The sequence below is a fragment of the Dermacentor variabilis genome, chromosome 4 (genome assembly GCF_050947875.1).
Source record: "Dermacentor variabilis isolate Ectoservices chromosome 4, ASM5094787v1, whole genome shotgun sequence".
Classification (NCBI taxonomy): domain Eukaryota; kingdom Metazoa; phylum Arthropoda; class Arachnida; order Ixodida; family Ixodidae; genus Dermacentor; species Dermacentor variabilis.
In genome coordinates, this window is record NC_134571.1 from 187,272,592 (window position 1) to 187,288,073 (window position 15,482).

Below are 15,482 nucleotides of genomic sequence, written 5' to 3' on the forward strand. Positions count from 1 at the left end.
GAGTGTACTAAAGTGTCTAATTTATCATAGTAAAGTGCGCGTGCTATTAGATGGACTAGAGTTATGCAGAAGTGACATCGGAGCGAATGAAAGAAGTAGACTGAAAAATGCAAGAGTATGAATTGGATGGTAACTGCCTCCAAGCAATGTTACCAATCATCTAGAAGCTTGAAAAGAATACAAAAAGAAATACCACCGCATACCATCATAAAACAATCCTGTGACAGAAATAAAAAAATGGGAACAATGCAAAATTGCAAATATTGCCTTTAGGATATATCAAAGAAGGTAATGGCGAGAAAAAATAACCATACAACAAAAAAGCAATAAAGTGAAATTAGTACAGAATACTTAAACGGGGGATTCAGTGTAACAAGTGAACACTACTGTAGTGCAGCGAACGATGAGACAGTAATGCTGCATCTTGCCACTCCAGAACGTGAGAAATGAATATGCAAGCCTCATATTAGAAACTTACATAAACATGGAAATTAACTGGAATGCACTGGAAGCTGCATTTGTGTAACAAAGGAAGCAATTGTCATAATAAATAGTAAGTGTTTTATCTAAAAAGATCTTTACACGAGGCAAAGTTGTACCTCTCTGGCAAAAATAAAGTTGCAACGAATAATTTGCAAACCAGCAAATACATTAATTAGAACACTGACATGTTACACTTTGCGCACATCTCCAGTCTCCTAAAGTAAAAAAAAAGCACTCTGAATGAGAAAAACGTTTAACACATGTAGCCCAGAGCAAATTCTTTACCAGTTCACTCACACTTTCACATCCAAAAACATTTGCCACAAAGTCCAGGCACAGTTCCACTGATATTTACCAATTCACCCCCACTTTCACGTCCAAAAATATTTGGCACACAGTCCAGGCAGAGCTTCATAGATAAACAGCTTGAGAGCACCCTACTGATTATTGTGCAGTCCCGCTGCTGGAAATAGAACTGCCGCACATGCTGGTAGTGGTTTCAATGTAGACACACTTGCTGCCCTGGACAGGTATGCTCAGATATCTGCACTGGTGCTCCATTTTGTCGAAGTAGACACATTGATGCACTACGCTGGTAATTGAAATGTTTTGAATTCACAAGTATTGGCTTCACCAGAAAGACTTGCCCACATACCACCACTGGCATATATATGCACTTGCTCTTCACTCAGTAGCGTTGAACTTAAAGTGTTCCCTATGTGGGAGCCATGTGTAAAACCGGTGTCACACGACCACTCTCGATCGCGATCAAGCCCGATCCGGATCGAAATTATCGATGCGACTGGCTCACTCTCGTAGCTTGCGTAGAGGAGCCAATCACGACCGAGAAATTCGATTTGTAACAGACTGGATAGCGGCTAAAAGAGCCCCGTGTGAAACTGGCATCAAATAATGCACAGACGTACGCTAGGAAAATGTGTTGCACAAGTACGAAGAACTGCGACATGCCCTGTTGTGCGAAGCGCGCGAACAGAACACACACACACACACACACACACACACACACACACACACATATATATATATATATATATATATATATATATATATATATATATATATATATATATATATATATATATATATATATATATATATATAAACTGCGAGAGTGCTTCGCGAACTCTATGCGTACACATGGCACCCGCAACTCGGCAGGCCGCCGTAAAGCACGAAGGGAGCACAGCGTACATTCCGACACATGTCCCAAACTGCAAACAATCGTACCACCTAAAGCATACAAGTTATTTTATACCAAGGGCCTACTCGACTCACGTATGCAGTATCCACAAGCGAGTTATGCAGCGTACATGCTGTATCCATTCGCCAAATAGTAAAATTGATAACATGCACAAAGCTACAAGGGACTCAATACATTACTACCATTTGAGGCGTCAAATAAAATCGAATTTGGCCGTTTCATATATTGGACACAATATATGGACACATGTGGTACCCGGTAATACCATGAAATACCCATCACGTGGGTAAAGGGGGCGAAAATACAATCGAGAACCTGAAGCGCAAACGATAAAAGCACGGTATGGTGAACGAAAAATTCTGTCAGTGCGCTGTAGCGCGAGGGATGAAAATAGGGCGAGCACTTGACCTCACCTTTTGGGATACCGCACTAGTACTGAATCATTAAAAAAAAGCCTGTTTGAACCAGTTCCCTTGTCTGCAACACTCTTGCTAAACGGGAGACTAAAATACCACGATGACGGCTCTATTGCAGAGATCGGCAAGGTGCGCACAGACAGAAATTTCGCCGCCTTTCTTCGCATTCTGCAAAATGCTTTCTTGTTAGGATCACGCATAGCGGCCGACCCCGACGCTAGGGACACACAGGCACTATTTAGTCCCTCTAACTTTCGTGCTTATACTGCCCTTAACGCCTTAATTACAGCGTCAGTGAAAAGGCGCCTCACATAACATGACAATGAACTTGAAGAGCTGATTAGTGCCCTCCACTCCGCGCCCTCCAATTGAAAACAATACTGATTTCCAAATTAAACTACACAAATAGATCGCACAACTCAAACTAATCACAGAACGTCGTTTTCTTGACGGCAAAACCCTGCAACACTTACATGACGAAGGGCAGCGGCAGCACATTCAGAACAGCCGCTATCATACCACAGCGCAATGCAAGTGCGATAACGCTATTATGCCCGGCTCAAACAGATCGCACAACCCAAATTAATCACAGAATGTCGTTTTCTTGACAGCAAAGCACTGCAACACTTACATGACAAAGGGCAGCGGCAGCACATTCAGAACAGTCGCAAACAGACCATAGTGCCATGCGATTTCGATAACGCAACTATGTCCGGCTTGACGAATAACGTGGCCGCCTTGGTCACATAACAATTGAAAGCACTACCGATTTCCAAATTAAAACCACACAAACATATCACACAACCCAAACTGATCACAGAATATCGTTTTCTTGACAGCAAAACACTGCAACACTTACATAGCAAAGGGCAGCGGCAGCACGTTCAGAACAGCCGCAAACACACCACAGCGCAATGCGAGTGCGGTGACGCCATGACGACGCGACTATGCCCGGCTCGCCCGGCTGCCCGGCATCACGAATCACGTGGCCACCTTGGTCACATGATTTGACGACGGTATCGCCACCTTGCGCAAGGTTGGATCGCGTTAATGGGTTGTTGAATATTGTAGAAGCCGCTAAAGAGGCTGACGCGCCGTGGCGTGGCGGTGGCGTTTTGAGTCGTTTGCAAAACGTATTCACCCCTCGTTTTTAAGCTGTCTGGCTTCCAACGTTATCAAAACGTATTCACCCCTCGTTTTTAAGCTATCTTGTTTGGAACGTCTTTGATGCGTCGATTTTGGTCAAAAATCTGTTTCAGACGTTGAATCCCTTAATACGACGTTTTCAAGACTTTGTGTGCTACCTGGGTAGTGCTTCTTGATATACCCTATTGCGCAATGAATGCACCCCCAACTTTACTACTGTGCAGTCCCATGATCGAACGGCCGTACTGTAGTTTTTTGGAGCAACTACTATCTTTGACTCTCGCAGATGTGTTTAAAGCAAGCCCACTTAATGCTTAGCGCATCCTTTCCGCCAGTGCTGGCGCAAAGGCACCTCGCAGGTACGGGAAAGGAAAAATGCATCTGGCTCTCTGCAACATAGGCAGTTTACGTACTTTATGCTGACGTAACAGGAGAGGGCACACGGGATGCGCGGCCATGCCACGTAATTCATTTTCCAGGGCAGCAGAGCCCTCGACTGTGGCGCCACCGTTCGGGAGAATGTTAACCACGGCGGTGCCTCGCCTCTGGGTACTTTTGCTCTCTAAGAACACCATTTGCCTATAGTAGGCGCTGTATAGGTACTAACTATAGATAATAATTATAGATACTAATAGGTAATAATGCACGAAACGCCCCTATGTTCATTTGTCCTTAGGCTACGCTGCCTGCACAATTTGAAACACGCGCCGTACTGAAGTTGCGTCTACTGCATTTGCCGCTTTGTCGTGCTCTGCGGTAATAAATGGCGTTTTCTTGCCACATCTTGCCACAAGTGCACCATTCAACAGCTACTGCACTTGTTTCTTCTACCTACCATTCACAGGAACAAGGCAGAAGCATGGTATCAGTAACGTTTGTAGCACAAAATGCGTGCTGCAATGCAATTGTGTCATCAGTCTATACAGTAGCCGACCAATTTTCCGGGCCTCCCGAGGACTGAAAAATAGTCTGATAAATCGAACAGTCCAAAAAATGAAATTTATATGGCTTAGAGTACTATTAATGCCCGGCCTTCGAGGGCAGGGCATCGCATGGAGGCGATCAGATTAGATTTGCGCAAGAGTGACAGCGTATCCGCATACAGTCGACAAGAACATCACCGCGTTGGTGACCTCCGTTGGCGGAGATCATGCAGATAGAAGAAACGAGCTATGTTTGCTCGCAGCACTTGGCTCTCGCAAAGGCACAGGAGGTGGCGCTGATCACGCAAACGCGAAGCCGCACAAACACGCACAAAGATGCGACAACGTCTCCGAGAGACGAAGAAACCAACCATGTTTCTTCGGGCCACTTGGTTCTGGCGAAGGCACAGGAGGTGGTGCAGGTCACACAAATGCGAAGCTGCACAAACGCGGGCAAAGACGCAACGTCTCCGGCACATACCGGCTCTCTGGACACCATGTGCAAAATAGCATCCGAAACTTAAAGAAAAAAAAACAGATCCAGCATTGAGCGATTATGACGATAGCGCTCACCGAAAAAAGAAAAAGAAAGCGCCCTCCCCGGGGGCATTTTGTCGGCCAAGAAAGAGCGGGCATGGCCTCCGAGATGGGAGGATAGCTTGCGCGTCCCAATCTTGAAGGCTATAGAGCGGGTCATACGAAGCAATGCCTGGCCAAGCCAACGTAAAATCCAATATGACAGTCTCCAAGATCAGACAGTGTGGCTCGGAACGAGCAATTTAAAATTGTCCGGAAAATCGGTCGCGAAAATGCATTAGCTCTATGGGAACCCTGTCGGTACATTTATGAAGTCCTGAATATCCAAGAAATCTGAATTGTTGGGGTCCGATAAATTCGTCGACTACTGTATTAGTAGAGCAAGCACATTAAAATCATCTGCAAAGTTAAGTTATTCAGCGTAATCTTGGGCACTGCAAACAAATATCTTTCTGTAGAATGTGAAAAGCATTCATTCTGCTGGGACCACAACTCTAGCCAAGACATAAGGCAACATAAAGCTGAGATGCCTGTGTTGTCACATGGCTAGCTTCGATGGGTCGTGGCTCCTGCACATAATGACTCCTCTCTGCAGCTGACTTCTGTAGTTATGCAGCTTGCAGTGCCAAGGTTTGTTGGGGGACCGTGACCCTCTGCAACACATTCTGAAAGCACATTTGAAACAACTTTGCCTGCAACAAGCACTGCAGATGCTTTCCCAGCAGCCAAGATTTTGGACGGCTTGCTGGACCATCTTCCAGGCCTCATTTTGCATGGTTTTGTCCTAGCAGTGTTGGCATCTTGTTGGAACAGCTTGGAAGTTGTAACATACACCTGCGATCAAAATTAGGCAGACAAAGTGTTCTGTGGAAAAAGGAATTTCTTGGCAACTCCAACTCATAACATTACATTGATGAATGCACTGCACCCGCCGTGGTTGCTCAGTGGTTATGGTGTTGGGCTGCTGAGCACAAGGTCGCGGGACCGAAACCCGGCCGCGGCGGCCGCATTACGATGGGGGCGAAATGCGAAAACACCCGTCTACTTAGATTTTGGTGCACGTTTAAAGAACCCCAGGTGGTCGAAATTTCCGGAGTCCTCCATTACGGCGTGCCTCATAATCAGAAAGTGGTTTTGGCACGTTAAATCCCCTAATTTATTTAATTTTTTTAATGAATGCACTGCAATGGCTGCAGTTCTAAGTCTCAACTGAAGTTTCAGGTTCGTTGTCAAGGATGAGGAAAATTTCGTTTTTTCACAGATCCCCTGGTGTCCACATTTTTGTTATCAATACTTTACTCCAATGGCATTATGGTGCAGCCCTTAAAGCACTCTGTTCTATAGCAGATGCTGCCAACAAACATTTGCATCCCCTCTGTGCTGCTTTAACATTGAGCTTTAGACACCTTCTGGGCAACCAGCCTGCAATTTTGATTCATTTAACCTGCCGCTGCTGCTACACAACACTCCAGTGGCCTTGCTGATTATCATGTTCACTTGATTGGGATGTTGTGCTGGCTACCAGTCTGCCCTTCGGAACTGAAAGGCTCAATCTCTCTGACCACTTTCTGAACTTTTCTGCTGTTCTTTAAAACACAACGTGCCAGCTGTGCAGGATATTGTCTTTAGTGCCCAATAGCACAGCCCTTGCCACCTGTGGCACTGTGCCTACTGCTATGCCTTGATTGCTTGACACTGCTCTCCTGGAGGCTACACCAACCTCGCCACGGGTCACTCAAAACGACTGATAACTCCGCATCCACCCTCAGTTTGGCTTCCATGCCCCTCTACAACTGCTACCGAGTAAGAGTACTCAAACAGTTCATATCAGGCCCTCCAACTGCCCCGCTCCTTCATCTCACTCGAACGCCAAAGTGTGCCTTGCAAGTTTCACAACTTCACTCTTCTGCTACCGCTCTGTATATGTGGAAACATGACGGAACATGGGATTAGCCAATAATAGATGCAACCATGCATTCCATGTGCAATATTTTCTGCTCTGGCATTCGCTGAGCAGCTGAGATCTACTTTCATGTCAAGTGACCTGGCACACAGTTTTTACCATCATGAAATTAAGAACTTCAAAGGAATTTTAATTTTAACTAAAATTTCCAGCTTTTTAATAAATGCTATTGACACGTGTACTTGTTTGCCTTTATCGGGTGACACGTTTTACCGCCTAACAAATGTTATCGCACAGCGCAGGACGCGCCTGCACGTATCGGAAGCTTCTGGAATGTTATCAATGCTTCTATCCGCTGTCTCTGACCGAACCTTGTGTAATCTGATCGCATGTGTGCGCGACGCGAATAATGTAGAACTTTGTGGAAGGCACGCGGGTCCCAGCGATTACTCTGGAACATTCGACGACTGATGTATAAAAGCTGACGCACTTCACCCGCTGGTCAGATTTTCGACGATCGCCGACCGTGTTCGCCGCTATCGTTGAGCTATAAGTGTAGCCTGTTTTTGTGGGCACAGGTTCGCCCAATAAAAGTTAGTTTTGTCTTTCACAGTATTGCTACTGTGTTCTTCAACGTCACCGCCACGTGACATCTGGTGGAGGTCCCCAACAAGTCGTGATCCAAGCCCGGACCGTAAAGAGAGCACCAACGTAGTCACGGACCATCGAGCAAGCCGTCGTCTACAACAGCTGCCCCCGGAGCACGGACTTCTACCTGAGAAGACCAAGAAGGTTGTGGCCAAGACCACAATGGCTGCCCCGGTGTCACCCATCGCACTTCAACAACCCAGAGAGCCCCCTACCTTCCGGGGAGCTACGTCGGAGGATCGTGAAACTTGGCTCGAAACCTTCGAAAGGATCTCGACCTTTAATAACTGGACCTCTGAGGATAAGCTACGACACGTGTACTTCTCCTCGGAAGATGCCACGAGGACTTGGTTCGAGAACCGGGAGTCCCCCTAGCAACATGGGAACTGTTGCGCAGTAACTTCCTGAGGACGTTCACGAGCGTTGTCCGAAAAGGGCCGAAGTTCTGATGGAAACCCGAGGCCAACTACCCAATGAGACAATCGCCATCCTCGCAGAAGAGATGACCCGTCTTTTCCGGCACGCCGACCCGGAAATGTCCGAAGAGAAAAAAGGGCGTTTCTTGATGCGAGGCGTAAAGCAAGACCTTTTCGCCGGACTAATCCGAAACCCACCGAAGACCGTAGCTGAGTTCCTGACAGAGGCTACGACGATTGAGAAAAAGTTAGAAATGCGCACTAGGCAATATAACCGCCAAGTGCTCACACCTCAGTGCGCCATCCAAGCGCTGGGCTCCGTTGAACTCCAAGAGACCATAAGGGCCATTGTGCGCGAAGAACTGCGCAAGGTCTTGCCTTCGTCGCAGCCTCAAGTAGCCTCGATCGCTGACATAGTGAAAGATGAGGTTCAGCGATCGCTGGGAACTCCTGAGGTGAAACCTCAATTACCGCAGCCCCAGCCAGAAGCGATGACCTACGCCGCCGTCGCACGCCGCCAAGGTCCCTCTTCGCGACCGCACCAGGGCCCTGTCACGCCGCATTTCCGTCGTCCGCCGCCGCCGCCGCCAGCGCGACCGTCCGTCGCCCAGCGCACCTACGCGAGGCAGACGGACATTATGCGCGCCCCCGACCACCGCCCGCTCTGCTACCACTGCGGCCAAGCCGGCCATGTGTACCGCCGATGCCCATACCGCGACCTGGGATTGCGAGGATCGAGGATTTGCAGTCAACGCACAGCGCACGAGGGAAGGTCAACGCCCTCGTGACATCGCCGACTACCTCTCCGCTACTCAGTGGAGCCCTCGACGACCGTCCCGTTCGCCGTCACCAGGCGGCTACCTGTCGCCGCAGCGCCGTCCATACGTCCATACGAGCAGCAACCGATGGAGGTGCGGTTGCTGTTCGTCGAACTGACGAAGATCCTCCGCCGCCTACGAAGACTACGAAGTGACTGCCTCGACGACATAACAACGACACGCCGCCGTCCCGACGAAGACTGGTAGCAAAGAATACGCCGACGAAAGACCACCTGACCATGCCACGTATGAGCCACAGGTCAACGCGACGCAGCCGTGATTCGACGCCAAGGCCTAACTGTAACGCAAGACAAAGAACCACCGACCTCGACGTGCTTCTCGACGGCCACGCAGTCACCACCTTAGTAGACACAGGAGCCGATCACTCCGTCATGAATGGACCCATCGCAGCCCAGTTGAAGAAAGTTAAGACTGCATGGGAAGGCCCGTTAATTAGGACCGCTGGAGGACACCTCATCACGCCGACTGGAATCTGCACGGCAAGAATTACCATTCATGACCAGACTTACCCTGCCACCTTCGTTATTCTGCAACAGTGTTCACGAGACGTCATTCTCGGCCTGGACTTCCTGAACCAACACGGCGCAATCATCAACTTGAAGTCGAAGTCAATAACGCTGTCGGAAGATCGAGCGATACCGCCGGAGAACCCTCGTAGTCACCACGCCTTGAGTGTGCTCGAAGGTCAAGTGAGCATCCCGCCTCGCTCCAGCATTGTTATCTCGGTCGGCACCGAAACGCCCGCTGACGTTGAAGGCGTCATCGAAGGCGACCAACGTCTACTGCTCGACCGTGAAATTTGCGTCGCAAGAGGGATCGCTCGACTGCAAGGAGAAAACACAAAAGTGTCACTGACAAACTTCAGCCAGGAGTTCAAGCACATCAACAAGGGCACGGCGATTGCATACATCGAGGAAATTCTGGAAACCAGCAATGCGTTTGTCCTCTCGGATTCTGTCGCGTCTACGCCGACATCCGTAGTTCCCGAGCCAGACTTCGACATAAATCCAAGTCTCCCCATGATTAAGCGGCAACAGCTCAGAAGTCTGCTTCGACGATACAAAGACTGCTTTTCCACGTCATCGAGGATTCGACAAACGCCAGTCGCAAAGCATCGCATAATAATCCAAGAGTGCGCTCGACCACTCCGCCAGAGCCCTTACCGAGTTTCCACGCGAGAACGCGAAGCTATAAAACAACAAGTCGACGAAATGCTGCGCGACGAGATCATCCAGCCGTCGAAAAGCCCGTGGGCGTCTCCAGCCGTCGAAAAGCCCGTGGGCGTCTCCAGTCGTTTTAGTGAAGAGAAAGGACGGAACCCTACGTTTCTGCGACGATTATCGTCGACTGAACAAAATCACGAAGAAAGACGTATACTCCCTCCCACGGATAGACGACGCATTGGATCGGCTCTGCAATGCTAAATACTTCTCATCGATGGACCTCAAGTCTGGCTACTGCCAAATAGAAGTCGACGAAAGGGATCGCGAAAAGACCGCCTTCATCACGCCAGACGGCCTCTATGAGTTCAAGGTTATGCCATTTGGACTGTGTTCGGCGCCTGCAACGTTCCAGCGCGTGATGGACACGGTTTTAGCAGGATTTAAGTGGCAGACCTGTCTTGTTTACTTGGATGACGTCGTAGTCTTCGCCGGAAATTTCGACGATCACCTTAAGCGGCTTGCGACAGTATTAGAGGCCATCAAGTCATCAGGGCTCACTCTGAAGCCAGAAAAGTGTCGCTTCGCTTACGATGAGCTTCTATTCCTAGGCCACGTCATCAGCAAATCTGGGGTACGCCCCGACCCGCAAAAGACAGCTGCCATCGCACAGTTCCAGCAGCCAATCGACAAGAAGGCAGTGCGCAGGTTCCTTGGCATGTGTGCCTACTATAGGCGCTTTGTCAAGGATTTTTCACGCATCGCGGAGCCGCTAACACATCTGACGAAATGTGATGTCGAGTTCAAGTGGGAAACGCCGCAGGCCGACGCATTTCAAGAACTCAAACGACGCATGTAGTCGCCGCCGGTACTTGCACGCTTCGACGAGGACGCCGATACTGAAATCCACACTGACGCCAGTAGCCTAGGCCTCGGTGCCGTCCTAGTCCAGAGGGAAGACGGACTTGAATGGGTTGTATCTTATGCTAGCCGGTCGCTGTCAAAAGTGGAAGGCAATTACTCTACGAGTGAAAAGGACTGCCGCGCCATCATTTGGGCTACAGCAAAATTCCGCCCTTACCTCTATGGCAGGCCATTCAAAGTTGTCAGCGGCCATCACGCGTTGTGTTGGCTAGCTAACTTAAAGGACCCTTCAGGACGGCTGGCGCGGTGGAGCCTCCGACTGTAAGAATGTGACGTCACCGTAATATACAATTCCGGAAGAAAACACTCTGACGCTGACTGCTTATCACGCGCCCCCATCGATCCCCCGCCGCAAGACGACGAGGGCGACGATGCCTTCTTTGGAATAATAAACGCGAAAGACTTCACTAAACAGCAGCGAGCAGACCCGTAGTTAAAAGGCCTCGTCGAATATTTGGAAGGGAACACCGACGTTGTCCGTAGGGCATTTAAGTGTTGGTTGTCTTCGTTCACGCTTCAAAACAACCTGCTTGTAAAGAACTTCTCACCAGTCCGCGCCAGCTACCTTCTTGTTGTACCGTCAGCGCTGCGTCCAGAAGTACTGCACGCCTTACACGACGATCCAACCGCTGGGCACCTCGGATTCTCCCGAACGCTGTCGAGGATACAGCAAAGGTATTACTGGCCGCGTCTGACCGCCGACGTCGCCCGTTACGTCAAGACATGCAGAGACTGTCAACGATGCAAGACGCCACCGACAAGGTCAGCAGGATTACTACAGCCGATCGAACCTCCTCGTCGACCATTCCAGCAGATTGGGATGGATTTGTTGGGGCCGTTTCCGACGTCAACATCCGGGAATAAGTGGATCGTCGTGGCGACGGACTATCTCACCCGCTTCGCTGAAACTAAAGCTCTACCAAAAGGCAGCGCAGCCGAAGTCGCGAAATTTTTCGTCGAGAACATCCTGCTGCGACATGGTGCCCCAGAAGTCCTCATCACAGACAGAGGAACGGCTTTTACAGCAAAGCTCACCCAAGCCATTCTGCAATATAGCCAGACAAGCCACAGGAGGACAACTGCCTACCATCCGCAAACGAATCGTCTCACGGAGCGCCTGAACAAGACCCTCGCCGACATGCTAGCAATGTACGTCTACGTCGAGCACAAGACGTGGTACGCGGTCCTGCCGTATGTAACCTTTGCTTACAACACGGCGGTGCAAGAAACAACACATGAAGGTTGTTAGCGCGGTTTTCCCATCGGCAATTACTGATATATTACACAAACACGAACAGTAATTTTTCAGCTGTTAGTACGTTTCTAGAACGTGACACAGAAAAAGCACTGAGGGTGGAATGGAAAGCTGGCCAAGTTACTGAAGTTGCAGTATGAGACTTGCCACAGAAAAACACGTCATAGACCAAGTGACAACGAGGAGGAACATCTTTATGTCAGTTTTCTCTACCGGTAAGAGGGATGTGTAGCACAATCAAGGCGCAACGACGTCCGGAGACTCATGGAGCACACACACGGACAAGACTGTGTTCGTGTAGTACATGCGCGTTCTGATGCCCTTGGATCTGCGTGCTCACCTGTTGTCTTTAGGCATCCGGAACAACTTTGCAGGGCTTGTTTTTGAGGTATTCGTGCACCACTGCACGATGCAGGAGGGGTGCGAGTCGTGAAACGGGTGAAACATCGCGGAGCACAAGCACACAGCTATCGAGGACCACGAAAATGACGAAACTGCCCACGCCGGTCAACGCACAGCAGCGCACGCTTCCCGATAACAGCAGATAACGAAACATGAAAGGTTATGAGCGGGCTAAGCTTGCGCCAGGCGCGCGCGGAGACAGTCGAAGGTGAGGGAGTTGCGAGAGAGGGCACGGGGAGAGCCTGCGAGGGGCGAAAGGGCACGGCTTCCTGGATCGGCGAACGCGGGCGCGCGCCGATCTAGGAGGTCGTACAAGGGAAGCGGATTTGCTTTCCCGCCCTCCTGATAGATGGCGCCAGTTACCTCTGCGACCTAAAACCCCTCAATCTCCAAAAGTAGCGCCAACCACTTCCCTCCTCCTCCGCTCGGCGCGGCCTCGACGGTGGCGCTGCCCATGGTGGCCCTGCCGTAGCGGACGACGGCTAACACGTTACCGAAGGAAATCCGCGGAAAAGTTTGTTCGAGCCCTGCGGAGCAGTTTTTTCAATCGAGATTTTGCTTCGTATGTCGGTAACGGGCTTTAAGAATGTCGTGTTGGAAGTGCGGAAAAAGATTGAGAAATGGACCATTGTTTAAAGCACACGCATGTTGAGAGTTCGTATTGCTGAAACATGACGCATGCACGCGGTGTGCTCAAACACGTGCGTAATTACCAGAGTTTCAGGTTTTGACAGCGTGAAAACGTGTACGTGGTTTCCTAGGTTCACATACAGTGCATATGACGCATGCGATACCCATTTACTTAATCGGATGCGTAAAAATGTTTGAAAGTTTATTTAACATAATGAACGTATACAATTGCAAAGTACACACTTTTGGGACCCAACAAATTTGTTAAAGGGTCCCTACCGATTGTTATTAGGGAAAAAAACACTTCTATGGCAGCTGTTTTTTATACTGCAATATCAAATAAGACCGAAATAGCTGAATAAGTAAAACAAGAAAATACAGTAGTAGGGAACATTTCACAAATGAGATACATTTTTCTAACAATTTTCTTTGTTACGTCATCGAAAACATCGGCACAGGAAAAAAAGAAAGAAAAGTGAGAGCACGTGCAAGCGTGCGCAGTGTTACGCATTGTTAATAAGTGAGAGTTTTAATTGTTTAAGAAATGTATGCAGTGTTCTTAGAGTGGTTAGGTCCCTATCAAGCTTATTCTAACCTGAGGTGCCTGTAAACTGTAGTGTAGAGCGACCGTAATTAGTATTTGCCTTAGGCAATAAAAAACGACAGCGAGATGCGTTTCCAAGATGGCGAAGTGAGGGATGGAGCGAGACTGTTGTCAAGGCCAGTTTTTCATTAACTATTTGTTGCATGACGGAGGCGATGTTGTATGTTGTCAAATCGTAAATGTTGAGGATGTTGAGGGTTTTAAATAAATATTCACTCCTAATATGCATACTGTTGGGTGCTTTTTTTAAAGTGTAAACACTGGTGACAGATGAGTTTTGTATGTGGAACCCCAGCTCGCTAAGCAGTAATTAATGTGAGAGTGAACAAATGCGTAGGAAAGATTGATAAGTATGTGGGGAGGGAAATAGTTTTGACAGCGCATGCAAGCCATATGAAACCTTTTGAACTGAGGAATGCAAATGAAGGCGGAATTTTAAATGGTTATCGATAATAACACCAAGAAATTATGTCTCACTATCGTTGTTTTATCGTATGGTTATCGTAAACGACATCTGAATGAATAGCCGTTTTACTTTTTTCAGAGCGAAATAAGATAAAAACTATCCTAGTTGGGTTAAGGTGAAAGGCATTCATTGTACACCAACGGTGCAAAATTTGTAATTCAGAGTTAAGCTTATTAATTAGGTTGCATTCTTCACAATCGGCTATAGTAAGGTTAGTATCGTCTGCATAGAGTACAGGGGTAGCACACACAAGCTGCGAAGGCAAGTCATTTATATAGAGTAAATAAAATAAAGGTCCAAGTACGGATCCCTGGGGAACGCCAAGGTTAATAACGGTGCTGTTGGACTGAAAATCACCTAGTTGAACAATTTGTTGACGATTTTCTAAGTAACTGCGATCCTTAATTATCAATCCTTAACAGCGGGCCTGCGGTTCTTCGCGGCCTTTCTCGCCAATTCTAGCACACAAAACGTGCGAGTAGCCGCTGCTCATGCCTCCATTATTGAAGATGCGTCCGGCAGCAGCCGGGATGGAGGCGAAATGCAAGAGGCCCGTGGAGAGATTCCTCGTTGGTGTTCCGTAATTCTCGCACGGGCGCGGTGTGTTGCAGCAGTTGCGGGGCGCTTTTTTCTTTGCGGGGTGCTTTGGTAATCGCGACGATAGATTTTTTTTTTACAAGTACTACTCCAGGAGGGCACATGTAACGGCTAACAGATGCCTCTGGAGAGCACGTGACATTACAAATGTTCCCGTTGCCGCTTTGGTGCCCTGGAGGTGAGTGAGTGAGTGAAGTAACTTTATTTGGTGCCGCCAATAATACGAAATAATGACACGCTGTTACAACTAGTAAATAAGATCTAATAAAGACATACAATCACGCATAGGCGCCAACTTCTGGCGCAGCGCTACCGCGCCCGCGCGAGAATTACGAAACGCCACCGAGGAATTGACCGGCTCACGTACAACTACGATCAAAGTGCGCGTTGAACATCCACAGGCGACCTAAATAAAGTTATCGGGAGCCATCCACTACAACCTCCTTCATAGCTTTAGTCGCTTCGGGACGTTAAAAACCTTAGTCACCACAAACCAAATCAATACATGTGGGCGCACATTCGAAGCTAAACGACTGCATCCGTAAGTCATAGCATGGTCATAGTGAGCCTTGCAAAAGCGTCAAAAATGTGCCAACTTCTGGTGGAGCTCAAAAAATAGCATGAATAAAGTCGCTTTTATGTCACAGGCCAGCTGCAGATGCGTACACTTTCGCCGCAAGACGAAACCACATGAAACAAAGAGAGCACATTCGATAAAAAGTCAACTTAAACGCGCTAAGAGCACGCACAGCATGAACGCATACACTTTTTTGAAGCGGCTGGCCTACACTACCCCGCAGGGGCGTCTGCGTAAGCAGGCGTTTGGTGTGTTGCGACACCACGTACCCGAGCACACGAGGGTTGGACCCTCCCGCGTGTAGCCGTGCGCGGCTTAGCCGTGTCCGGGGAAA